This window comes from Camelina sativa, chromosome 7, assembly GCF_030686135.1.
Source record: "Camelina sativa cultivar CO46 ecotype springtype chromosome 7, ASM3068613v1".
In the NCBI taxonomy this organism is placed as follows: domain Eukaryota; kingdom Viridiplantae; phylum Streptophyta; class Magnoliopsida; order Brassicales; family Brassicaceae; genus Camelina; species Camelina sativa.
In genome coordinates, this window is record NC_141886.1 from 5,311,421 (window position 1) to 5,322,517 (window position 11,097).

General features: G+C 31.5%; 2 pseudogenes; both read right to left on the reverse strand.

The window, feature by feature from the left end:
- On the reverse strand, positions 1-685 carry LOC104704332 (mavicyanin pseudogene; annotated as a pseudogene).
- Positions 686-9,289: 8,604 nt separating this feature from the next.
- On the reverse strand, positions 9,290-10,371 carry LOC104704333 (putative F-box/kelch-repeat protein At2g44030 pseudogene; annotated as a pseudogene).
- Between the last annotated feature and the right edge of the window lie 726 nt (positions 10,372-11,097).

The following is an 11,097-nucleotide window of genomic DNA, read 5'->3' on the forward strand; positions in this document are numbered from 1 at the left end:
CTATATGAAAAGAGAAAGTACAGGAAGGACGCAGAGTCCAATCCAAACACTAGACTTTGAAGCTGCGCTAAGTGGAGCTGGTGACGGTCCCATCTGATACTGATGTGGAGCACTGTTAACCGGTGAATCAGCCAACGGTGAAGGTGACGAAGAAGAGCTTGGTGATCGGACCGGTCCAGGAACCGGAACAGCGACGGGTCCTAACGAGGCCGGTAAGACATGGATTTGAAGCTTCTGTCCCAAGTCGCAGTGACTAGGAGATCCGCATATGAAGTGTTGGAGTCCCGGTTTGGATAGAATGATGGTATCGGAGCCGGTCTGGTATCTCGTTATCGGTTTAGTAGATTCGCACAGCTTGAAATCATTGTGAGTGACTTCAGTGACATCGTGGAACTCTTTGTTGTAGTTGAACACCAAAGAGTCTCCAACTTGAAAAGTTCGAAAAGATGCCCATGCATCGTAATTGACGCTCATAATCGTCCACCCCGTGGAGTCACCGACTTTGTGAACCGTTCCTCCAATGGAAACTCCACAAAGTGCGGCAAGAATCAGCAAATAAGTAAAGAAGACGTTACTTTGGATAAAAGCCATGACGGATTGTTGTTTGAAACAAGAGAATTAAGCAGCAATGAAAGAAAACAACTTTTTATGAAGTTTTGAGTTTTGTGTTGGTGAGAAGTTAAGAGAGCACTATGTTGTTTATATAGACCCGAGCTCTCGTTTAAAACAATCCTTATCCTTTTCCCTTTAGGAATTTGACACTTTTAATATGTTTTTCTTAACCAAAAAATATAATATTTTGATAATTCCTAGTGATGATGTTGTTAAGGTCCTTTGTAATTTCCCTTCTCCATATGAAAAGAGATACAGCACAATATATTTGACTAATTTGCACAGTGTTTTCGTTTGATTTTCCTTTTTTTTGTCTAATCTACTAGAATATAATTGAGAACTCCTAATAGCCCTAGTTAAAAAAAAAGCTTTATTTGATCATAACTTGACAGTTATTAATGAAAATCTAGTCTGCACGAAAACGGAAACGGATATGCGGAAACGAAACGTTTCGGAAACGGAAAACGGTTTTTTTCAAAAATTAGGAAATGGAAACGTTTTGGAAACGTATATACATATACATATACATATATATAGATTTATATATTTATATCTATATATATAAAATAAACACCAAACATAAAAACCATATCAAAAAGCTTCAATAAATAAAACTTCAAATATAAATATTAAATAGTTGAATTAAAACACTAATAATATTATATATTTATATCTATAATGAAGTTTTATATTTTAAAAATATTTATTTGTTAAGTTTCAAATTAAAAAAGAAGTTTCCGTCGTGGTTCCAAAACGGAAATGGAGTTTCCATCGTGTTTCCAAACAGAAATTTCTAAGAATCGTGTTTTTGTGCCTTGTTTCCGAGTTTCCACGAGTTTCTGTTTTCGAAACGTTTCGGAAACGGGAAACGCACCTCGAAAAGAGTTTCCATGCAACATAGATGAAAAGCTTAAACAGATATCTATCTTAACATTTTTAAAGTATATTTTTGTGTCATCCTCTCTTATCTTTGTATCCAAACAAGTCTCAACTAAATTCTCTACAATCCTTACAACCAAACACAATCATTTCCTTATTTGATAATATTAATTTCCTAAAATATATCTATCTAATTTAAATAAATATGTTAGATTAAAATATAATTCTCCTTTTATTTTTATTTAATCTTATATTTAATTATTTTAATTACTATTCAATACATAAAGTTAATAAAATTTTAGATTTTTTAGCATATAATGTGATTTGAATTTTTATAAACGGATGTATATTAAAATTTGTCATAATATTTGTAATCAAACAAGTATATCCACATATAGAGCTCGGAATACATTTTTGGAGTACAATAGGGTGCCATCACTTTTTGCCAACTTCGGGTCGGGTTTTTAACTAAAATTATAACCGATTCAATTATCCGGATCCTCCTTAAGATTGCCAAATATTTTGGGCCAGTTTTTAATCCATAGCATACTTATTTACATCCAATTAATGCCAATTAATGCCCATTGTATCTTAGGAAATATCTAATTTGCATGCCGCATTTTTAGGACCGAGTTTGACAAAAAGAATTGATAACCCAATTTATGTAATCACATCCTCTTAATCACATCCCTATAATATAGCAACTAATTCAAGATGAATACATCTTAGGAAATATCTAATTTGCGTTCAATAAACGATTACATATTTGGTAAGATCTTATTAGCTTTAAATGTACACTACTAATCCAATAACTAGGTTTTACCCCGTGGTACACCATGAGTCTATTATTTTGTTGATATATATACTGTTAACAATTGTAGGTAGAGTTTTGTAGAAACTCTTGATTCGCAAGTTAAGAATATACTTTTTACGATTTGTTAGTTATGATTTAGGAATGAATGATCTGGCATATTCTTATTTTGATTCTCAATTGATATTATTGGATTAATAGTGTACATTTAAAGCTAATAAGATGTTATCAAATATGTAATCGTTTATTAAACGCAAATTAGATATTTCTTAAGATGTATTAATCTTGAATTAGTTGCTATATTATAGGGATGTGATTAAGAGGATGTAATTACATAGATTGGGTTATCAATTCTTTTTGTCAAACTCGGTCCTAAAAATTTGGCATGCAAATTAAATATTTTCTAAGATACAATGGACATTAATTGACATTAATAGGATGTAAATAAGTATGCTATGGATTAAAAAACCGGCCCAAAATATTCGGCAATCTTAAGGAGGATCCGGATAATTGAATCGGTTATAATTTTAGTTAAAAACCCGACTCGAAGTTGGCAAAAAGTGATGACACCCAATTGTACTCCAAAAATGTATTCTGAGCTCTATATGTGGATATACTTGTTTGATTACAAATATCCTAAGGCAATTTTTAATGTATATCCGTTTATAAAAATTCAAATCACATTATATGCTGAAAAAAATCTAAAATTTTATTAACTTTATGTATTGAATAGTAATTAAAATAATTAAATATAAGATTAAATAAAAATGAAATGAGAATTATATTTTAATCTAACATATTTATTTAAATTAGGTAGATATATTTTAGGAAATTAATATTATCAAATAAGGAAATGATTGTGTTTGGTTGTAAGAATTGTACAGAATTTAGAGGGGGTTATTGGTTCTATGATTTTAATGGATTTGGAAATCCAAACAAAAATCATGTGTTATTCAATCATTGATTTTAAAATACTTATCAAAATTATGTGTTATTGGTTCTATGATTTACTAATACTTGTTAAAATCCCATGTTATTCATTTAATGATTTGTTTTTGGATTTCAAAATCTACATTATGTTTTAAGTGGATTTGAATGGATTTGAAAGTGTAAAAAAGAAGGATTCAAATCCAAGGATAAAACATGTTATTTCAAAATCCATGTGTTTTGATTTTTAGAATTTACAATTCCATATGGATTTAGAAATAACTTCTCCAATAACAGCTCCTTAGTTGAGACTTGTTTGGATACAAAGATAAGAGAGTATGACACAAAAATGTACTTCAAAAATGTTAAATAGATATCAATTGAGAATCGTAATAAGAACATGCCAGATCATTCATTCCTAAATCATAACTAACAAATCGTAAAATGTATATTCTCAACTTGCGAATCAAGAGTTTCTACAAAACTCTACCTACAACTGTTAACAGTATATATATCAACAAAATAATAGACATGTGGTGTACTACGGGGTAAAACCTAGTAATCTATATTTTTGTGATTAAAAAGATAAACTTAAAATGATGTAAGTTTTATTATTCGTCCCAAGTCCGAAACCATAAACCAAAAAAAAAAAAAAAAGTTTAGATCCTAACAAAATCAAAATATTGTTACCGATCCTTTCTTATCAAAGGCTTGGTCGAGGTCCCCAGATCTTTTTTTGCCGTGATCAAAATATATATATTTTATACATAGTTATTAATATATATATCTATATAAAAAGTAATGAAAATATTCAAAATTTAGTATATCATCCAAATAAAATTCTCAAATCCAATATTATAATATAATAATTATCTTTAGGCCTTATGAATTTAAAACACATAAACGTAAAACATTATTAGAAGTCCTGCGTATCGTATAACATTTTATGTAAAAATGAAAACTTCATTTGATCAAATTTTGTATTTAATGAGAGACTACAAATATTAATAGCTTCTAGATAAAAATAGAAACTCGATTTTTATAAATAAAAAATAAACGTCCTGTTTTACCAAAAAAATACAGAAAACAGAGTTTTTTCAAGGAAACGAAATATATGTACTGCAATTTAGGAAAATTGGTATATTCACTAAAAAAAATCGTGGCAACTAAAATATTTTTATGAACTTATAATTTTACCAAGTTCTTTAGTATAATTTAGTGGCAACTAAACTTGTTTCCAAAGTCTAATTAGGTCGACTAAAACCCTACATTTGGAACCCTATAAGTAAAAAAGTTTGGATATTCAGCATCTTTGGAACACTACGCCATGGCCAGACCTGGGACGACAGACACTGAAATCACGCGTCTACAAGAACAGATCCTGCAGTTGGCAAAGGCGGTGGAAGCTCTCGCCCTGCAACGTGAGCATGAACATAATCTTCCTGCGCACGTCAATGTCCAGCCACAAGAAGAATCTGATATTGGAGACAATCCGTTCGCTATCGTTGACCAGCAGGACGATTTGCAGTGGGAGCAGGGATTAAATCTTGGACTGCCGGAGTTTCATGGGCGACAATCAGGTAAAGAACTTGTTGACTGGATCTTCTCGGTCGAAGAGACTCTTAAGTCCAAAGGCGTACCTTTGGACCGATGTGTTCCTATCATTACAAGGCTATTTCGCGGCAAAGCGGCAGCTTGGTGGAAGGAACTACAAACGTCGCGCGCACGTTCGGGTAAACCTAAAATCTTGTCGTGGGGAAGTTTGAAGAAGAGGATGCGTAAGATGTTCTTACCAGTCATCTCTGATCAAGTGATGTTCCAACGTTTGCATGACTTGCGACAAGGATGGAGATCAGTAGAAGAATATTCCACTGAGTTTTTTTCGCTTTTGAGGCATCTTAATGTGCAGGATTCAGACCAACAAGTGGTGGCAAGTTTCATTGGCGGCTTGCGGAAACAGAAGATGCGACACACTCTTAGCTTGTTTAACCCTCTCACTATTTATGAAGCACATCAAAAAGCACTCACCTTGGAAGCTCAAGCTAAGGAAAATTTTTGGTGGGATACATCAAAGGCTATTGCATTTGTGTGGGCAATATGCATAATGGGGCGATAGACTCGTCATAGTCTCATAGATAAACATTTGAAGTAGTAACCGAAGTATATCCATTAGTTTTTGTTTCCTTCTACGTCGATTTGGATCCCTATTTTTATAGGTTCTGTTTCAGCTTTCATTATTTAGCACCTTCGAAATTATAAAACAGGAGTTTTCTCGAAAACTTGACTCTATTAATTCTCCGTTAATACTGCGCCACTTACATGTAGAGCTTTTGTTATGATAAGTGTGGCATACTCTGTTACGCACTATATTCATCTATACTTGTTTTGAAGATGCACTGCCTGCATGTGTATCTGTGGTCATTGTTCTTTTCTTGGTTATTGTGTTAAAATCATAGCATCTTCCTATGTCTTTTCTTGAATTATTATGTTCATTTGTTCCCACACCTTAGCTGCATATCTAAGGTGTTGGTCCATACAAATTCCTTTTCTTTTGCAGATTATATCTTAAACGGTGCTTAATTTAAGCAGCTCGTTCCTAACAAGTCGATGATGGTTGAAGCAGACTTGATAAATCTAACTAGTCCGTGCAGTTTGAGAGACTTTCATACGCCTAGCAAATCATTGTCACAGAGTTTATTAGACTTTAATAATATTATAAAATATATAGGAAATGTCTGGACATCTACAAAGAAACTTCTGAGACTCTGACTTGGCCACATTCTTACAAAAAAAAATTTGTTCGAGGCTTGCATATGAGTGCTTCTACATGATCTGTTTCTTTCCTATGCTCTTGTGCTTATTATTCTTTCCTCTGATATGATTGTTCTTATATTTTTGTTTTTCTCTTTTTTTTTTTTTTTTTTCTAGCACCGCTTGTTCAGAGTTCTGTATATCTTAAATGTATATCAATTCTGCGTAAACTTGTGCTGATAGAAGCGAGGACCACGCAAGTAGTGGGAGTGAGCTATATATATATGACAGTATCTTCATAAGAGCCATCTACATTCACTTCGATGTTTCACCACATTATAAGAAAACATGTTTCTATTATCAAACAAGCATTTCATGATTTTGGGAGTCAAATAAGTAGAAAGCCTATAAAATATTAGGTTGAAGTCGAAAAGCATACATGATCCCTCCTGATATTAGATCAGTCAGTCACTCAATTCATCTTCAATAAGTACTATACCGCGGAATCCACTTGAGTGGAGAAAAGAGAAGCCGAGATAATGGTGAAACCCTTGACACAGATTTCAACTCTTTGATCATCTTCTTTTTATTTTCAAGACTGCATGGTTTAATGGTGATTGCAGCTCTTTTTAAATACTTGGAGTTGGCAAGTATGTACTTTACAACTTCTTTCTCTCCGTTTCGTCCTCTATATCCTTTCCACTCAAACATCTCGAGATGGGTTGACAAACATCCTGGTACAGAACTCGGTGGGATGAACGAGAGTGGAAAATCTCCATCTAACTGTGTGAAGCAACAACAAGATATATATGTAACTAACAAATTTACTTCAATTTGAATTTGTTAATTAGTCAACCACAACTATATATAATATACATGAACCTGGTCGATGAGAAGAACTTTTAGTTGAGGAGAATTTTGAAGAAAACACATAAATGGTTGCAACCAGTCAAACTGTAATGAAAATATTGTGCACTCTATAAGTTGGGAGAAGTTAATAGCGTGACAACACACAACCTGCAATGAACATATATACCAACAAATAAGTCAACGTTGGAAATGTGGTCTTAAATTCAATAAAAGTGAGGTTGAAAAAGCACTGCCTACCGTTTCAATGCTCAAAAGCATGTAGAGACTCTTGACCGAGGAAAGAGATTTCATAAAGTTGTCAGTAGGATAACATAAAACGCTGATACTTGCCATGTCAAGCCGACCATTTCAACAATGGTCGTTTCGTTTTCTCCCGCTTTGTATTTGGCGATGGCATGATGATTCGGAACAGCAATCTTCACGACCTTGTCGTCTCCAGAAGTAGTGCAAGAAATTACTCTAGCTTCCATTTTCTTGGTTTTTTTTTTTCTGTCGGTTTATTACTCTGCTTTAGTATATGAACAAGAAAGAGGTTAAGATGACTTATATAGAGAACAATCATGTGAATGTAAATGGTAGAACCACGAAACATGTATGCATGTAGAAACCGTAAATGGACCACCAGATTTGGTCTTTGTTTGAATAATAAAGTTGAATCCAAGAAACTGCTTCATTTTGCATGACTTATGTTTACTTATCTGTCTATATATAAAGCCAATACACAACAGAATAATGTCTAAGTATATATTTTACCTTAGGCAACTAGAGAAAAGAATATAAAATCAAACTTTTTGTACGGATCATTTATTGTACTCATATATTTATAGCTTAAAATCTCTTTTATAATAAAACGGAAGTACACAACATTGTTTTGTAGACTATATAATTTTAATAAGTTGGTTACAAATAGAATATAGATTAATTGATAGATTAATTGGTTACAAATTAAATAGTGTGTGCAACTTTAATTAATTTTCAAAAATCTTAAAGTGAATTTTCTAAAGAACCATTTGATATCATCTAACTTACCATATTAATTTTTTTTATTAAATTATTCATCCATATTAAAATCTTTTGATATCTAACTTAACATATTAATTAGTTAATTATCATTATACTTCACCTCTCATTTTTATATATGAGTCTATTTTGTGAAACAAATAAATTATCATATTATTTATTATAATTAAAAAATATTTTTATTTCCGGATATACCATAAGTTGAATTTTTAAAAACAAATATAAAACTGTTCAATCTATAAAATATTCAAACTTTAGTAATATTATTCTTTAAAATAATATCTATTAAATTAAAAATTTACTGAGTAACGGGTCAAAATTTGAATATTTAAATTCAATTTCATATTTTTTTTTGTTGAATTTTCTTATTTTATATAATATAATAAACTTTAAATAATTTCTTTTGAAATATCTTTTAAATATTAAAACTTGATATAAAAGTTAGAAACTATAAACACTCTAAATTGATTTGTTATAGCAATGTCAATAATATATCACTATAATATGAAAGAATTTTAAGAAACCAAGTATATTAAAACAAAAAGTATAACAATATATTAAATTACTCATAATATAATAACTCGCTTTTTAAAAACCAAATTTACAAAATTATGTCTTAGAATGACATTCAAGTTATGATGTAGAAGATACATTGTTGAAATAACTTCACATACATAAACTAATACAACATATTAAAATTTTATTTTAAAATGTAAGATATACAAAATTTTGTATAAAATAAAATTTAACCAGTGTTATAGCACGGGTACTTATCTAGAATCATTAACAATATAAACTTACAAAATATGTGTTTTTTTTCAAGCCATCATATTTAGCATATCATTTTATTGCATAATATTTTATCTAAAAAAACTTTTAAAAACAATTACATACATTTTATTTTATATAAAAGTTACAATATAAATAAAACGAATTTCAATCTATGCTGTAGCACGGATATTAATCTAGTTATATTGTACAAAGTTAGACGTGCTTAAATATAAATCATAACATAACTTATGATTTATGGATTGCTACTTGCATTGTTAATCGATTGGATTTTTATATATATGTTACGTGTCAAACTGTCAAACATATATTGTCTATGCATCATGGGTAGTAAGTATACTGTAATGAGATTTTCTTTATTTAAGTTTAAGCTATAAATATGTAAATACTCATGAATACAAAATGAAAAAAAACATATACTTGGATTCTACTTTATTGTTCTTTAGTCTTATCAATATATATCTATCTTATTAGGTAGGCAGCCATTTTATTATGCTTAAGAAAAAATGATATTATTTAAAAATTGAAAGAGAAAATGTAGTATGTGATTTGCAATGTCTATCACCATTAATAAAAAAAAAAAATCAAAACTGAAAACAAAATAAATAAATTTCAGCTATCATAGTGTTACTATAGCATTGTGGCCAAGGGATCCGGTTCATGTCCCTGGAAAGTAAACACACTCTGAGACCATTCTACGACTCCCCAAACCATTCCGTCTGTTCGTCTCTCACACAAACTCTCTGCACACCAAATCTCGGTTTTAAGGCAAAAGCCCACCCTCTTCTTCCACCAAACTGTTACTCTCCCTCCTCCTCTGCTAGAGTTTGCCACCGAGATCAGACGATGAGAGGACATTTCTTCGAGTCCCGAAACGCTAGTCCACGGCGAAGAGTTTAACTCAGAGAAAAGTAGTGTCCCATAGCCATTATCTATCATTGTTTTGCACCATTCGTTTTTCCCTATCGCTAACACGCAAAAATTACTGTAACGGCCAAGCTCAAGGGCACGGTTATACAGACTTCTGGCACAATCCATTTTAGCTCGAACCAATCTTAAATCAGACGACATGAACCCTACTCGTTTCAGCGAGCGGAAACCTAGCTCCCAAGTTTGATTCATTGGGTCGTAAATTTCTCTCCGTACCTCGGTGAAGTGGTACTTCTTGCTGCAGCCTCCGCGTACATAGATCTTACCGTCAACGACATCAGCGCGCGCTCCTTTTCGACCTACACACGTTTTGGGGAGTCGACGCCATTGGTGGGAGTTACAATCGAGAAGATACACTCTCCTGCTTCTCTTTCCCTGTGAGACGGTTCCGCCGATTATGTAAATATGGCAACCAATTGAGACAACAGCTGAGAAACTGGGATATTGGCCGTAAGGAAACGGAGGGGCTGGTATCAACTTGTGTTCTGATGAAAGTATGTACCATCTAGGGCTACGGTTGTCTTTCATTTTTAAACAGACACAAAGGCACTCCACGGTGTTTCCGATCGTGCGGCATAGAGGTCAGGCGAAGCCACCAGTGATCTAAAACTTTTGGAGACGAGAGACAATATTGGATATTGGGTTCTCGAGAGACGAGCGAGACAGTTGAGCGCAACGTCCTACGGTAACAAAGAAAACGACGTCGGAGATGATTTCCTCGTCTTTCTTTCTTCTTTCTTCAACGATGGTTCTCTCATCTTTTCAGCCGTCACTGTGTTCATCCCTCAGTCTGAGCTTTTAACCTAAATCATTAAAGAATATATCCGAAATATTTTAATTTATAAATGTCTTCTTTCATTTTCTTTAGTCTAGAAAACTTCTACAACTAATTTTTTTTTTTTTTTGGAAAATTTTATTTATGAATTAATGTCTAAGACCTTTTTGACTTATTTTTTATACTTAATATATTTTCTAATTACGTATATATATTATATAGAAACAAATCAAATAAACTAAAACAATATATATATTTACTAAGATATAAGATAAATATGTGAAATTTTAAGTTGTATTCTAAAATTTTATAATCTATTTTTTTTTAAACCGGATTTAGAGTTCACACACTCTATCTTAAAATACAATGTCAGTGTATATTACATAATAATAAAATTAGATTTAAATTCTATGCACTCAATCCTATTGAATAACATTTTTATTTTTTATATTAAAAAATATGTGTATTATATTTTTTAATAATTTTCATATAAAAATATGATTTTGTAAAGAAAATTTTGATCTTATAATTAAATTTTGGCAAACAAAATTTTTTAAAAAATATAATATAGTTTATCAAAATTGTCACATTGCTTTACTTGTTTGTAGGAAAAATCACGTTTTAAACCTTAAAAGTGTCACTAAGTAGCACTTTAAATCTCGAGAGAATTTCACTAACACTATAAACTTTTGAAATGATTTTACTAATACTTCGAACCTTTAAAATGATTTTA